Raw genomic sequence first — 17,083 nt, 5'->3', positions numbered from 1 at the left:
ATTATTATTATTATTATCTATAATACTCCCTTTGTTTTTATTTACGTACTCCATTTTCATTGAAAATTTATGTAATAATGCAGATGCGTGCAAAATTTTGACATATATTTTGTAATTATCAATGAGTATACAAATAAAATAGTTGAATCTTAACAAACTATTCAATGTGACAAGCTCATTTTGCCGAGTATAAGGTAGTTTTAGTTCGGGTCACACACGTAGTACAGACTTAAATCGATTTAGGTCATTTTGCGTACAAGGTAGTTTTAGTTCGGGTCAGTTTAGGTTTTGGGTATGTTCGAGTCAATTAATTCGATTTAAATTTAGGCTAGGTCGATTCGGTTAACAGGTCGATTAGGGTCGGGTCATTTCGGGTATCGGGTCAAATTCGGGTCGGGTCATTTCGGGTATCGGGTAAAATTCGGGTCGGGTCACTTTGGGTTAGGACATTTCAGGAATCGGGTCAATTTCAGGTATCGGGTCAATTTGGGTATCGGGTCAACTTTGGGTCGGGTACATTGGGTAGGGTCAACTTTGGGTTTCGAGTCAAGGTCGGGTCAACTCCACATTGGGTCGGGTATGGGTCGAGTCGGGTCAATTTCGGGTTTTGGGTCAATTTCGGGTTTCTGGTCAATTTCGAGTTTTGGGTCAATTTCGGGTTTCTGGTCAATTTCAGGTCATTGTTTTCGGGTCATGGGTCGGGTCATTCGGGTCGGGTCATCAAGTCTGGGTCAGGATTGCCAAGTCTACCACAAACCACCACAACCGGAGCAAGGGAGGTGGTGAGAGCCGTGAGAGAGAAAGATTTGAGGGGCTTGGTCTCGTGTTTGCTAACTCAGGTTTAATTTTGATCTTACTAATCAATTGAATTCTTGTATCATGCAAACCCTAGGCACCTAGTTTATTTATAATCATATTATAATTAGACTAAGGTTAGGAAGCCCAAAATCCTCCAACCTTACTCCATATGGCCGACCATTATAGGGGATGAGGCCCATCATGGGCCTCGTCCTCTCGCGCCAGATCTAGACCCTTTGTGTGACCTTATAGGGTCCGTCCAATTGGGCTTTGGGCTATTTTACTAGCCCAAAGATCATTAGTACCTCTAGCTATGATAAAATGATGACCCAAATGACCGAACTTAATTATCTCCATAATTTGATCCATTTATATATCTAGTAATTGCACACGACAAAGACATAAATCCTTCAATAATGTGAATGTTGTTATTGCAAAAGATGTTATTGCTGCAGTGGAAGCTCAGGCTTCTGATAATGTCAATGCCATGGATGATGTTAAACCTGATGTGGATGTTAAACCTAAAATTGTGAATAGGTGATCACGCAGAGCTCGTAAACTTGCTGCAACTTCTAGTCAAGTTGTTGAAGTTGTAAAACTTGAAGAGGGGTATGAAATGTTCTTCTTTTATTAATTGTGCTTTGGTTTACTTTCTTATTAATTTTTGGTTTTTTTAATTTCCTTAACATGAGTTTATTGAATTTATTGTCTGAGATTGTAAGTTTTTCATTTTTTATTGGAGTTTTTTGAATGCTTACTTTATAGGGTGTTACTTGTAAATGATAAAGGTGTTACTGTTTATTTGTAGGTTGTAGCGGAGATTTTATGTAAGTGTTACTTGTTAGGGTGTTATTATTTAAGAGGATTACTTATATGAGTGTTACTTGTTTTCTGGTGTGTTACTTGTTAAGGATTACTCATATTAAATTAATAAAGGTTATAGTGTGTTACTTGTTATATGATAATAGTGATAAAAAGGGTTCACTCTTTGAGGGGTTACTTATTTGTGTTTATTTATAGTAGGGGCTAAGAAGATTACTTATATGAGTGTACTTGTTAACTGCTTAAAATTGATAAAGATTGTAGGCGTTACTTGTTAAATAGGAGTTATTAAGGTGGGTGTGATATAAGTGTTATATGAGTGTTACTTGTTAAGTTGTTACTTGTAAATGATAAAGTTGTTACTGTTCTAAATTCTCTAGTATTTTTCCTTGATGGGTTACTTGTTTGTGTTTTTATTTATAGTAGGGGGTAAGAGGATTACCTGTTATATGAGTGTACTTGTTAACCATTTAAAATTGATAAAGATTCACTAGTAAAAAAAATGCTATTTGTAACGCCCCATTAGTAACTGACATAAATTATGTTAGTTACTACAAGGGTATTAGTAACCAACATAGCTAATGCAGGTTACAAATAAATTAGCATTAGTAACTGGCATAACCAAAGTCAGTTACAAATAGTAGGTCAAAAGATAGGCTGACCAATTATTAGTATGGGGCATTATAAAAGCCAGTTACAAATAGCAAGTTAAACTTTGTTGACTTTATTTAATGTAATGGGCTTTATTTAATGTAATGGACATTATAAAGCCAGTTACTAATGCTACTCACGATTTTTTCAAATTTTTTTTTTTTTGAAATTACTCATACTTTCCGTCCTTCGACATACAACCTAACTTATCAATTACCCCATTTTTTCACAACCACCAATTCTCCTCTAAAACTGCTCTGAAGCTTTTCCAAATCTCAATTATGGAAGATATCAACAAGGTAAGCGCTCGATCTCCTCTTAATTTATTAATGTTTTAATTAATTCTAGCTAAACGATTATTCAAGAAATTAAAAGATGAAGTTCTAGGGTTTGTGCTTTTATTTATTTATTAATTAATTTAATTTAATGGTTGTTTAGGGATTTCATTACATACTACTTCCAAATTTGGTGTTCACGGTAGCAGATGGGGGGCGAGAGTTTCGAGCACAAGAGAGAGAAACCAGAGCTTGTAATTCCTCACCATCATTTGGCGAGTGGGTTGATTCCGAAATCATTGTCTGTTGAAGGAGAGCAGGTTGCTACTAGGTGGCCTAATTGGCTTGCCGCCGTTGCAGGGGAGGCTATCTAAGGGTGGGTGCCGCAGCGAGCTGATTCATTGAGAAGTTAAATAAGGTATAGTTCAATGTATCCTTTGTAGTTATTTATTTGTTTTGGAAGATGAACAATACAACAACAAAGTAAGAGCTAATAATGCTTTAGAGAAGTGAAATATACTATAGATTTGTGGGATTGCATTGAGAGATTATGCCGAATTGCCGATGAGCTTAGATGGTTGTAGTGTTAGTAGTATGGTTACTTTAGTATGGTTTAAATGGAAATATGTTATCTTAGTTATTATTTGCTCCACTAACTATCTACAACTAGATTAATTTTTGGAGTCTGATGTTTATATCGAAAACGTATTCGGTGGTAATGTTACTAGTACAAATACTTAGTATTTGTTCTGTTTAATGAAAATGGTGCCTTGAAATTGGTTTAATTGGCTGGTCAAATTAGCTTGTAGCTATCATGTGAGAGGAATGTGACAAGGAATAATATTGTAAAAGGAAATAGTGGTGATTGGTGAATATATATTGTTCGAAATAGGTAATGCAAACGGATGACTCGCGCCCGATCGGACGGCTCTCGCCCAGCCGCCCGATCGGGCGGAGGTGATCAAGGAAAATAAGAGAACTCTCGCGCCCGATCGGGCGGTCTTCGCCCGACCGGGCGGCGGACAAGAGTTTTTGACGAGAACTCTCGCGCCCGATCGGGCGGCGGACTCGAGTTTTCGACAAGCCCGATCGGGCGGCCTCGCCCGATGGCTCGCCCGGGATGGGGTTTTTAGATCGCCCGACCGGGCGCGACACTACGTCCGGAGAAACTCGATCTCGCGCCCGATCGGGCCCGCCTTTTTTCCTAGGTCGGTTTTCTCTGCGTGTTTTCTTTTCCGGGACTCATATAAATACGAGTCTTGCTTTTTCATGAGTATCATTCACTTTCTAGCCGAAAACACAAACCTACCTTTTGAGATCTAAACAGTTCTTGAGCGATTCCACTCTTTGAGTTCGGGTGCACGGATTACGGAGAGAGTTGCGTTAAACTTGGGGGGTGTGCGTCACTAGGAAACTTGTACCGGTGGTGGCGTATTTCGCTTCTAAGGCAGTGGATTTTGTTCCACGGCGCGACTGTGAGTTTGGGATCTTCAATCCAGGAAAGTTTTAATCTTTTTATTTGTTATTGATTTCAACAGTTATTTTACCAACAATTTAGAAGCGAAATATTTTGATTTATTCCGTTGATATCATGACTAGCAATTCTCAAACTCGTCTATACCTAGATCTGTCTAAGGTTGAGTCTCTTGATGGAATTAATTATAAGAGATGGCCACAAAGGATGTTGATTGCTTTTGAACAAGTAGAAATTGATTATGTTTTGTTTAGGGATGCTCCAAAACCCATTGAGCAAACCAATACCATGATTGAAATTCCTAGTACTCCTGCTCCTGGGAATAAAGAATCTAGCTCTAGTCAAAGGATCACTACTGTTATTGCTAATGAATCTGAAATCAAGAAATTTGATCGTGATTATAAATTTGTTAGAGGTCATCTTTTGAACAGCATGAAAAACAACATATTTGATTTGTATGTTAATATGAAGTCTGCTAAGGTGTTGTGGGAGTCTTTAGAGAAGAAATATGGTGCTGATGATGCCTGAAAAAGAAGTATGTGACTGGAAATTGGTTGAATTTCAAATTGGTTGATACAAAGCCTATTATGGACCAAGTCCATGTGTATGAAAATTATGTTGCTGAAATTCTTACTCAGGGTATGAAGATGTGTGAAATCCTTCAGGCTAATGTTTTGATTGAAAAATTACCTGATTCCTGGTCTGATTATAGAAATCACCTCAAGCATAAAAAGAGGGATCTAACCCTAGAAGAACTTGTGAGCCACATGAAGATTGAGGAAGCCAACAGGCTTAAGGATGTTTCCTCTAAGCCAAAGAATGTGTTAGCAATCAAGGCTAACCTTGTTGAATCTGGTGCTGACTCTGACAAGAAAGCAGGTGATAATCGTGCCAAGAATGGGAGCTCTGAGAAGAAGGGGAATCTCTAAGCTAAGGGCAAGATTGGGAAGAAAGTCACTGTCAAGTGCTGGTCATGTGGTGAAGTGGGGCACTTTGTTTCACAATGCAAAAACAAGAAGAAAAATCTGAAATCGAGTGGAGGAATCAAGGGTCATGCTCATCTGGTTGAGAATGAGGATGAAGATGTAATCGCTGCAGTTGTTTCTGAAGTCAACGTGGGTGAGAACAACAGTGAATGGATCGTGGACACTGGTGCATCTAAACACTTCTGTGCTAACAAGGATCTGTTTGTCAGTATGGAAGATGCAAAGGAAGGTGAACAAGTCTACATGGGAAATTCAAGCAGCTCAGCTCTGAGGTACTTGGAAAGGGCAAAGTGGTTCTGAAGCTGACTTCAGGGAAGACCTTGGCTCTTCACAATGTGCTGTATGTTCCTTCTCTTCGTAGAAATTTAATTTCTGGTGCTTTGTTGAACAAAGTAGGAGTTAAGTTAGTTTTTGATGCTAATAAACTTGTGTTAACCCGTAATGGGGAGTATGTTGGAAAGGGTTACCTTAGTGGGGGCCTATTTGTTCTTGAGATTGTAACTGTTCCTTCAATGAATAAGATTTCTACTTCTGATTATATTGTTGAGTCCTTTGAATTATGGCATAGTAGATTGGGTCATGTTGGTGCAACAAAATTGAAACAAATGAAAAGTTTAAATTTGCTCCCAAATATGTCATTAGATGGATTTGAAAAATGTGAAGTGTGTGCGGAGTCTAAATTCGTGAAGAAACCCTACAAATCTGTCACGAAGAGAGAGACAACACCACTTGAGCTAATTCATTCAGATTTAGCAGACTTCAAGAACTTGGAAAGTAGAGGCGGGAAACGCTACTATATCACCTTCGTTGATGATTGTTCGAGATATAGCAAAGTGTATCTTTTAAGGACGAAGGATGAAGCAGAGTCCAAGTTTCTTGTGTATAAGGCAGAAGTAGAAAATCAGTTGGAGCGGAAAATAAAGAGAGTTCGCTCAGATAGGGGTGGAGAGTATGGCTCCGATTTCCTCAAGGACTTATGTGAAAGTGAGGGAATCATTCACGAAGTATCGGCCCCGTATACTCCGCAGCAAAATGGTGTGGCAGAAAGGAAAAATAGGACCTTGAAGGAAATGATGAATGCAATGCTCCTAAGTTCCGGATTGCCCCACAATTTGTGGGGTGAAGCGGTTCTATCAGCTAATTATGTACAGAACAGAGTAACTCACAAGAAGTTAGACAAGACTCCATATGAAATATGAAAGGGTTATGCCCCAAACTTGAATCACATGAAAGTGTGGGGGTGTCTAGCTTAGGTGGGCTATCCATCGTTCAAGCGCTCAACTATAGGTTCTAGGACCTATGATACAGTATTCATTGGCTACGCTGAGAATAGTGCCGCATACAGGTTTATGAGTCTGGAAGATCGCTCTATATCTGAATCTCGTGATGCAGAGTTCTTTGAACACGTATTTCCTTTGAAGAAAATCTTAGTTACTAACGATGTTTCTTCAGTTTCTTCATCTGCAGAGCCAGAAGATGCTTCCCCTAGGATTGAGAGTGAGATTCAACCTAGGAGAAGTAAAAAGGCAAAGAGTGGAGACAAGCCTTGGACCTGATTTCCTAACAGCCTTTATATTTGAGTGCGGAAATCTAAGTGAGTTCGAAGATGATCTAGATGAGATCATGCTGTGTCTACAGGTTATGGATGAAGATCCGAAATCGTTTGAAGAAGCTATGAGTTCAGTAGATGCAACATTCTGGAAGGAAGCTGTAAATAGTGAGCTTGACTCAATCATGTCAAATGAAACCTGGGAGCTTGTGGACCTGCCAAAAGGGAGCAGAGCTATTGGGTGCAAGTGGATTTTCAGACACCGTGAAAAGGTTCAAAGCTAGATTGGTGATAAGAGGATTCACTCAAAAATTTGGCCTTGATTATTTTTATACTTATTCTCCTGTGACTAAAATTGCCACTATTCGTGTTTTGTTTGCCTTAGCTTCATCCTACAACTTGATTGTGCATCAGATAGATGTTAAGACAGCTTTTTTGAATGGCGATTTGGAGGAGGAGATCTACATGGAGCAACCTCTGGGTTTTGTAGTTCCTGGGATGGAGAATAAGGTGTGCGAACTAAAGAAATCCTTGTATGGTTTGAAACAAGCTCCGAAGCAATGGTATGAAAAATTTCATAAAACTATTCTTAGTTTTGGTTTTGTTGTCAATGGTAGTGATGCATGTGTGTACTCTAAGATGTTTGATGCGTAATGTGTGATACTATGCCTGTACGTTGACGACATGCTCCTGTTTGGCTCAAACATGTATGTCATAAATGAAACTAAGAAGTATTTAAATTCAAAGTTCGAGATGAAGGATTAGGGAGAGGTAGATGTGATCCTTGGTGTTAAAGTTACTAAAACCAAGAAAGGGTATTTTCTGTCTCAGTCTCATTATATGGAGAAAATTCTGAAGAACTTTAATTGTTTTGATTTGCCTCCATTGAGAACCCCCTTTGATCTGAACTTTGGTGAAAAATGTGGGGGACGGTATGTCTCAAACTGAATATGCTAAGGTGCTTGGTAGTCTGATGTTTTTGATGAATTGCATTCGCCCTGATATTTCTTTTGCTGTTAGTAGACTTAGTCGCTATACTCATTGTCCTAGTGAGCAACATTGGGTTGCTTTGAAGCGTGTGATCAGATATCTATGTGGAACCGTGTCTTGGGGATTGAATTTTGTTGGTCATCATTTGGTTCTTGAAGGGTATTGTGATGCAAATTGGGTAACGGATAGTGATGAAACAAGCTCTACAAGTGGCTATGTGTTTACCCTTAGTGGGGGTGGAGTTTCATGGAAGTCTGGTAAGCAGACGTGTATAGCTAGATCAACAATGGAAGCTGAGTTCATCCCATTGGATCTTGCTACACAAGAGACAGATTGGCTGAGAAATTTGCTTATTGATATTCCTTTGTGGGGGAAGCCGTCACCACCTGTGTCTATGCATTGTGATTCACAAGCCGCTATATGTGTTGCTAAAAACAGCGTTTACAACGGTAAGAAAAGGCACATAAGAGTCAGACACGAGTCTGTGAGGCAGTTTATTGTGAATGGGGTTATTTCGTTGGACTATGTTCGAACAGAGAAAAACCTGGCAGACCCTTTTACTAAGGGATTAAGTCGTAGACTAGTGGTGGAGTCATCAACTGGTATGGGTTTAGGACCTTTGTTGTAATGACTTGAAATGGTAGCTATACTAGTTGTGTGACGTGATAAATTGGTTTCAATAAATCTGGAACCTGTTTTGGTTTATTTGTTTCATTGGCATGAATCACGTGGATTTGTTATATATGTATCATGTGTTTGAATCTATTACTCTATAAGAGTGGCAAGCTTTACCAGTTAGATTCTGCTAGGATGAGTTTGTCTCTTAATGTCATTAGTCCAGTTGTTTTCTAAGCAGGGATGGATAGATGGAGGTTCTTAAGAGAGTTAAGACCTTTGTCCCATTAGTTCTTAAAACAGGATAGATAATGACACCGAAAGTTGAAGGGTTGAACTTATGTTCTTAATGTTCTAGTTCCATTGCATGTAATTCTCTGGTTTGCAAGGTGCTTAAACATGTTTAAGCCTGCAGGGAAAGACCTTTGAATTTGCTGGGAACGTGTGTGAATAACACATAGGATGAACACCTACGTGAGTACGAGAGGTGGCCTCTCTCAAGGGAAGACTGGAGTATTGTTTTCCTGAAGTACTCATGAGAGCCCAAGTGTTGGCCAAGATTGGCGGAGTTGCTTAAGCTCTAAAGTCAAGGTATGTGTATTCAAGGTCCCTTCCTCGCTCCTAGGAGTTCAAATCTTAGGATACTTACTAGGGAAGTGTTGAAAACCTTGTGCACTAATGTGTTAGTTCAAACCTTTAGATACTAGCATTTAAGTACTAAGACTTTCATTTATTGTTCAGATTTCATGTTGAAGATCCGCTCGCATTAGTGAGGGATTGTTGGAAATAGGTAATGCAAACGGATGACTCGCGCCTGATCAGGCGGAGGTGATCAAGGAAAATAAGAGAACTCACGCGCCCGATCGGGCGGCGGACAAGAGTTTTTGACGAGAACTCTCGCGCTCGATCGGGCGGCCTTCGCCCGACCGGGCGGTGGACTCGAGTTTTTTACGAGCCCAATCGGGCAGCCTCGCCCGATGGCTCACCCAGGATGGGATTTTTAGATCGCCCGTCCGGGCGGTGTTCGCCCGACCGGGCGCGACACTACGTCTGGAGAAACTCGATCTCGCGCCCGATCGGGCGGCAGCTTGCCCGATCGGGCCCGCCTTTTTTCCTAGGTCGGTTTGCTTGCGTGTTTCCTTTTCCGGGACTCATATAAATACGAGTCTTGCTTTTTCATGAGTATCATTCACTTTCTAGCCGAAAACACAAACCTACTTTTTGAGATCTGAACAGTTCTTGAGCAATTCCACTCTTTGAGTTTGGGTGAACGGATTACGGAGAGAGTTGCGTTAAACTTGGGGGGCGTGCGTCACTAAGAAACTTGTACCGGTGGTGGCGTATTTCGCTTCTAAGGCAGTGGATTTTGTTTCACGGCGCGACTGTGAGTTTGGGATCTTCAATCCACGAAAGTTCTAATCTTTTGTTTGTTATTGATTTCAATAGTTATTTTACCAACATATATCAACTGCAAGTATTAAGGGATATTCATGTGTGAGTGAGGTATTATGCATTATTTTAAAGTTGATTATGTTCTTTTATAGAAGACTCTTATTGTGTTGGTGCATAGGCTATTGTGTTTGCCTGTGCATAGGCTATTGTGTTTCTAATTGGCTTAATTTTTTACAAGGATTAGGTATTTTTTTGCCACCCAACTTTTTTGGCTACCGTTTGGATTTTATTCCCAGGAATAAATGAGTAAATAATTTAGATTTGGTTTTCTATTAGTGAACCTTGCAAAATAATCAAATCAGTTTTCCTTGCATTGCTTTGTTGTTTATTTATAAGTATTTTTTCCTCTAATATGCTGCAATGCAAGAATTTTCAGCCACGGTCGCTAGCCATGTCCAATACTTATGGCCTTACGCCAAGCTTCTGATTCTATACTTCAAGAGATTTGTCAGGTTGTTTTTTTACTATATTTAAAATTTTACTGTTTTTATTTCAGATACCCCAAAGGGGGGTTTTGGGGGTAATGTTCTTAATTGTTTTCTGCTGTCAAATTATTGTTTTTTAATTGATACAATTTATGTGATTAGAACCTAGATGATTTAATCTGATTATTTTTTGTTTCCTCTCTTTGATTTATATGATTTTTGATAATAGATTTGAGCTTGTTTCTTTGGAATTTGCATCTAAGGATTGTATAGACTTTGGATTTTAGTTAACTGCAATTGATTGAGCATTAGTGGAAGTTTGGTTTATTAGAATTAGTGGAGCAAATTTTTTTTATTTTTTATTTTAATTTTTTTGGTTAAAATTTATGTATGTATATTTGTATATAGATTGAAAAATTATCAAAGTGACGTTGAAATGTTGCTATTATAAAGTATATAATGTTGGTTTATGTGTCAGCTCAACTTTATTTATTAAGGTTATTAGAGCTAAACATTGCAAATTAGTTTGCATGGTAAATTAGTATTATCCTTTGGGCATGGGTTATTGATGTTCAGTATGATATTGATAGTTTAGCTCATTGATCATTCAAACTATACTACATTGAAATTCATGTTAGTGTTTCGGCCAGAGGGTGATGGGGATAACTTTGACCATGTATCCAATATTACAACTACAATGAGATTGGTTCATTAAACTCGTGAATGATAGATGGACTTAATAATAATAATACGGAGTAATAGCTTTACTACCTTTGGTCTTGTATTAATATGGTAGATTTGGCGTTCTCCTTTTATCGTCATGCCAAATTGAAGGAATTGGATAGCCTTATGAGAAAGGGGGGATGTATGGCAACACGGCGACACTTATAAGTAGTCTAGTACCTTCTTTGTACTTGTTACTTGAGAATACCTGATCTACTAAACTAAACCCAAATTTCGTATTTGCTTTTGTCCACTGAACTGAACCCGAATTTCGTATTTGCTTCTAGCCCACTGACTAAACTAGAACTTGATCTACTGAACTATAATTGAGAATAATTGATCTACAGAACTAAAATCGAATTTCGTATTTGCTTTTTCAGAACTGAAAATCAGAACTTAAATCAAAGCATAAATTCAGAGCTGAATTCAGAGCTTAATTTTTAGATCTGAAGTTCAGAATTGAAAATCAAAACTGAAATCAGAGCTGAAATTCAAAAATTAATATTGATGAATTTACCTCTTCTTTGCAAGTTGAAATGCTATACGAGTTTTAGTTGATGTTTTAATTTTATAATGTATAATGGACACGTATTCTTTATTTTATATTTGCAAAAATGTAGAATTGGATGAGATTCGAGAACAATGGGCTCAGTTTTTTAGACTTAATTTTTTGTTGAAAAGACTAGTTATCTTATTAATCGATGTTATAATTAATTACATTTAGTTCAATTAAATAAAACAATATAACACATTTATATATCTACTTTTATTTAGCCTGCTGGTTATTGTTGTTACATTTCTAAATTATAAATCAATGATTTCTTTATTCAAGTTTTAATTGATTTTTGGAACGTATGGTTAATTTTGTTGTATTGTATTGTTGTGGATGAATTCAAGATGTGTGGAATTATTGGAGTGTTTGTATTGTATGTTGTGGGTGAATGGAAGAGCTATTGGTTTTGGGGATTTAACATTGATTAAGTTAAATACATTTCCAACGGTCATGGTTCTTTGGCTTTATAGTTCTTTTGATTCTGAAAATTGTAAGTTTAACTTAACTTTTGGAAGGAGTTTGCAACTAACAGTAGTCGATGTTCGTGATGTGTTAATGATACCAATAGGAGCAACAACTGTTCCTATTTCACTTAAAAGGAAGAATACTGAATTGAAGACATATTGGAGAAAATTATATGGGAAAAAATCTCTAGATGTATCTGTTCCTCTTTTGTTTAGTAAGATGACAACTGATGAGGGGATGCTAACAGGAAACGATGAGTTTGAAAAATGCTTTGTTATGTATGTAATGGTTACATTTCTTGCTCCTACATCAAATCGATCAGCTGATTTCAAATTGGTTTTAGCTTTGGATAATGTAATTACGGAGATCAAGAAGTTTAACTGGTGTCAGAATATGTTATTGGAAGTATTCTGTTGCTTTAGATTTGTTATTTTCATAGGATTCAAGTAGAAGGGTTTTTTGTTGACAGGTCAGCGCCCTTGATCATGCATTGGAATGATGAAACTTTTAAAGATAGGTTGGAAAAGGAAAAGGCACCAATGGAAAAAACGCTATTAGCAACTGGCAAAAAGTGGCTTGTAGCAACTGGCGCGTGGGGCTGCTATTGCGGGGGCATCAGCTAATGAGAATATTATTTGCAACTGATGCTTGTTCGTTGCTAATAGTGATTATTTGCAACTGGCACACTGATTTGCCAGTTGCAACTGGTCTTTTTTTTAACATAAAAAAGTATTATTCGCAATTGGCCTAAAACTAGGCCTGTTGCTAATAGTACCTATTTGCAGCTGGCATATAGTTTGGCCAGCTGCTAATAGTACCTATTTGTAGCTGACATATAGTTCAGCCAGCAGCTGATGGTATGTTTTTGCAGCTGGTAGTCATTTTTTTTTTTTTAAAAATCATTTTTTTTTTTTAAAAAAAAAAAAAAAAAAAAAAAGAAAAATCAATTTTTTACCCAAATTTATGCAGGAACTGCTACGTATATCACGTACTCATACAAGTTACTATGGTAACAAAATTTGTGTTGATTTTACTGTATACATTAAATACAAATTTTTTTAAAATTACAAGGATACCAATCTACAAAAAAAAAAAAAGAAAAAAAAAAGAACACATCAGTGATATCGTCTCGGAGCGACACCATTTATGAGAAGCAACGACTCAAATCGACCACATTAGCCATGGATTTCCTGCTAAACATATATAAAAAGTACAATAAACAACAATTGATTAGAAATTCCTCTAAACATAAGTAAAATTAAACAAAAAAAATAAGCACCAAAATCTAACGAGAAAGAACTTGAGTGCTTAAGGTTCAAGTTTTAATGAGAGAAATACACACTGAATTTTACTATGAAATCCAACATCACAACATGTGGAAATATTTCTTCAAACAATAAAAAAATCCAAGGTCAACAGTTAAATATCTTAGAATGTAGGAACAAGAAAGTAAGTATAGATCAAATAATAATACATCAGTCCTAAGAAACTGTTGGAACAAGAAAGTAAGTTTTTCGGACAAAGTTGAGCTCAATAACAATGATCATCTACAAAACTGTATAATACAAACAGCTAAATTGTCGGATAGCATAGAAAAAAAAAATTGCATAACAGCAAAACACCTGGTATACTGACAGGGACCCTTGATACTTTCACAATAAGCACCAAGTAAGTAAAACATAGCTTGCAGTACATAAGCAGGTAAAGCAGAGATTAAGAATACCAAAACATAATAGTAAAGGCAACAAGACAGTGACTCAAGTTGATTAGATCTGTAAAGGCACAACCCTACTTACAAGGTAGATAATCCCTAACATTCCAAATCGATAAACAAACAGTAATAATCAAACAGAAGGCCGGAAAGTTGAGCAATTGATAAACTAGCAATAATTATAAGAACATGAATTTCATCAAACGATGACGTACCTATAGAGAATTCAGGGGAGAGTGTTGATGAAAGATATACATAAAAAAAAGTGTAGGAAAAGCCTGGTCAATTAACTTTTACGGAAAGCACTTAAACAACACAGTTTCGAAAAATAAAAAGGGCCACTTCAAAAAAAAGCCTCAATCCTTCCAATTCAAAAGGGAAAATAAAATCTCTGGTTTTAAGTCATTCAAACAGGATTGCATATATAGCTATAGCCTCTCAGTTTAGAGTTCACCAATACAAGCCATTACGGTGTCATGTAGAGAATTTGCACCAAAGAGCTAATTAGATATGTAAAGGGACAACCCTACTTACAAGGTAGATTATTCCTAACATTCCAAATTGATAAACTAACAGTAATATGGAAGTTGTTTAAATTCCATATTTGCACAAATGAATCAATTTATAGATTTAAATTCAATCTAAATTCTCAATACAATCATCAAAACCATAGAAATTATGATAAAATATAATTCATCTTCCTCAAACCCATGAAACCCCACAAAATCCCGTGATTCAGATTTAATTTATTCCACCCGAAAACCCAGATTGCATCAAAAAATCAATTTAAAAAAACCTAGAAAAATTAAATTAATGGGTTTGAATTTAAAATAGCAAACTAACCTGACCACCGTGAGACCATGATTTAGACGAGCGAGAAAGCCATCCCAGCACGGGAGAAATTGACACCGGCAGCGGCCACCTCACCTTACCAGTTCTCACGCACCAACATCGCCGGAAGCAACTAGATAACAGCCCGTGAACAACATCCTAAACAATGAACAACAACAGCAATAAGGTTAAAAAAAAGTGAATTTAAATCGCAAATCCTAAATAATGAACAACAACAGCAATAACAATCGAGGAACCACAAATCTCTTCAAAATTTCGAATATGAACGTAAAAAGGCAACTGTTGATTCACAAGCATTATAACCCCCAAATTCAGAATCAATTTTGCATCAAATTTGGTTCCTCACAACTCAACGGAAGATCAATTAATTAAAAAATAAAAACAAATTCACAGATCTTGTATGAACAGATTGAAAGTAGCACATTATAGAGGATGAGATCTAGAATTTTGTGGAATTTGAGGAGAAAGAGGCTAAGGAATGACGATTACAAATGAGGAGAGAGAAGATGAAGGAGAGGATAAGGAAGGATCCAGCAAAAATAAAATTAAAAAGGAAACTTAATAAAAAATAAATAAATTGGATAATGATTTTAGTAGCAGGCACTTACTATGCCAGTTACAATTATTTTGGCCAACTTTTTATTTGACCAAGTACTCGTAGCTGGCATTTAATAGGCCCGTTACTATTAGGAAATTTAATTTTCAATTAAATAATATTAGCAACGTTCAATTTTACGTCAGTTGCAAATCCCATCATATTTGTAACTACCATTAAATAAGTCAGTTGCTAATATAGTTTTAACACTGAATCCTCAACTATTAGCAGCGCTCATTACTACGCCAGTTGCTAATGATATAGTATTTGTAACTGACATTATTTGATTCAGCTGCAATTAGTGTTTTAGTAACTAACTTATTTAACGTCTGTTGCTAATAGGGTGCTGCTGTAGGGAATATTTCAAGCATTACCCCAAACTTGAACCCCACTGTGATCATACTCTTACGCATGGTGGCGTCCAAAGGGAAGGAAGCTAGAGCAAAAGAGTCGCCAACAAGTTTTAGGAACTTGTAAACCTTTGACATGGTGAAGGTTACACCCCTTAACGATCCAGGAAATCGTCAACTCCAATAGGTCTGGAACCATGACTGGAAGTTCGGGGATGAAGGTACAAATCAAATCTAAAAGAGACTGAACCTGCCCTAATAATAGGCCTCTACTTTATTCTTCTCATATTCATGTGCGCTTTCTGACTAATATGCAATCATTAGGCTTACCCTAAACCTGTTTATCTATGTTGGTTGAATATTAATGCACAAACAAGTTTGTTATTGGCGATCACTTGAATTATAATCATATTAACCCTAACAAGATTATTGATTATCTTATTAAGCGTGATTATAAGTATCAATTCCCTTTAAACATGCATAAAAGGTGTGATCGAACAATAACAATAAATATCAAGCAACATAATAATAATAATAACAACTATAAAGCATAATTATTAAATTATAATCATGATTAATATTAACAATAAAGCATAATATAGCAAGATCCTAGGCATGATACTAACAAGATTAATAATAAACCCTAGCATGTCACTAAACAATAAAAATCAAAGCTTTAACCCTTACATGATACTAACATGATATTAGGAAAGAAAATAAAAAGCATCACAACAATCATACTTGATATTAGGAATTACCCTAAACATGATACTAGAAATAAAAATAAAAATCTAAGCATGATTTCTATATCATAACATCATTAAACAATTAAATCACTTACTTGGATGTCTCGTATCTCTTTCTAATAACAAAATACACACATTAGTAACTTCAAGGAAAATAATAAAATTAAAACAATTAATTAAATTAAATAATTGAGATAGAGAATAAGAAAGTTTAGACTAGATTTGGGACCAAACCCCCATAAATATCAAACCTTTCACGTCTAGGGCGAAGACAACTTTGAATTATGCTAGGTGTGTCTAGATCTTGTGAATGCGGAATTTTCTTTATAAAAGGCTAGGATTAGAAAGAGGGAGAGAGAGAATAAGCTTTAGCTTAGAGACAGAAGAGAATTAGAGAGTTTTGGTTAAGAATTCTTGAAAAATGGAGGTCTAAGGAGACTATTTATAATGAAAATAAGCCGGAATATGATAAAAAAGAATCAGAGTTTGAAGAGGAATAAAACATGACGATGTCGCCGCAATTTCCTCTGTCGCCGCACAACAGGGTGCAGCGCCGCGCGACAGGCCTAAAGTCCGGCTTTGCAAGACAATTTTTGCGGATTTTGTTTTTATCATATCGTTTGATACAGAAGTCCAAATAAGAAATATAATATGTCGTTGGAAAGTTCTTGAAGTCTACTTTCCAATCCAATTGGAATCAGATTAAAATCTTTTGTAGATAAAAAGATATAACCAAAATAGTGGAAGGGTATCAGTTTTTGATAGAGTTTCATATCTCATTCATATCTTTTTCGTTATAACTAGGAATTAATATTATAATATATAATTGGAAAGATAATTTCAATATCTATCCAAACATATAAGATTTGGATAAAGATTATGAGGCATAAAAATAAAATCTGAACATATTTCATCTCGTACAAAACAAGGATTCTTAAAAGGAGTAGTTTTATTCAATTTCAAACTCTTTGAAATATAATTATCAATCCTAACTCCATTAGGATTTAAGAGAACCTTCTAGAGTATTCTAGAAGACTATAATCAATCCTAA

General features: G+C 36.4%; 2 long non-coding RNA genes across 4 annotated transcripts; one reads left to right on the top strand and one right to left on the bottom strand.

The window, feature by feature from the left end:
- Window positions 1-2,443: 2,443 nt before the first annotated feature.
- Window positions 2,444-12,889, top strand: LOC145555735 (uncharacterized). Of its 2 annotated transcripts, XR_014091544.1 has the most exons (4): window positions 2,444-2,570; window positions 2,710-2,964; window positions 9,989-10,064; window positions 11,141-11,517. It is a non-coding gene; the product is annotated as an uncharacterized LOC145555735 (long non-coding RNA). The 2 variants fall into 2 exon arrangements; XR_014091545.1 differs by lacking the exons at window positions 9,989-10,064; window positions 11,141-11,517 and adding an exon at window positions 12,248-12,889.
- On the bottom strand, window positions 12,714-14,885 carry LOC145555742 (uncharacterized). Of its 2 annotated transcripts, none has more exons than XR_014091549.1 (2): window positions 14,333-14,885; window positions 12,714-12,971 (listed from the first exon to the last, which is right to left on the bottom strand). It is a non-coding gene; the product is annotated as an uncharacterized LOC145555742 (long non-coding RNA). The 2 variants fall into 2 exon arrangements; XR_014091548.1 differs by having other exon boundaries at window positions 12,714-12,968.
- Between the last annotated feature and the right edge of the window lie 2,198 nt (window positions 14,886-17,083).

Source organism: Chenopodium album, chromosome 1, assembly GCF_948465745.1.
Source record: "Chenopodium album chromosome 1, dcCheAlbu1.1, whole genome shotgun sequence".
NCBI classification, from domain to species: domain Eukaryota; kingdom Viridiplantae; phylum Streptophyta; class Magnoliopsida; order Caryophyllales; family Amaranthaceae; genus Chenopodium; species Chenopodium album.
Note: the sequence above shows the minus strand (reverse complement) of the source record. Positions and strands in the feature narration are given on the sequence as shown.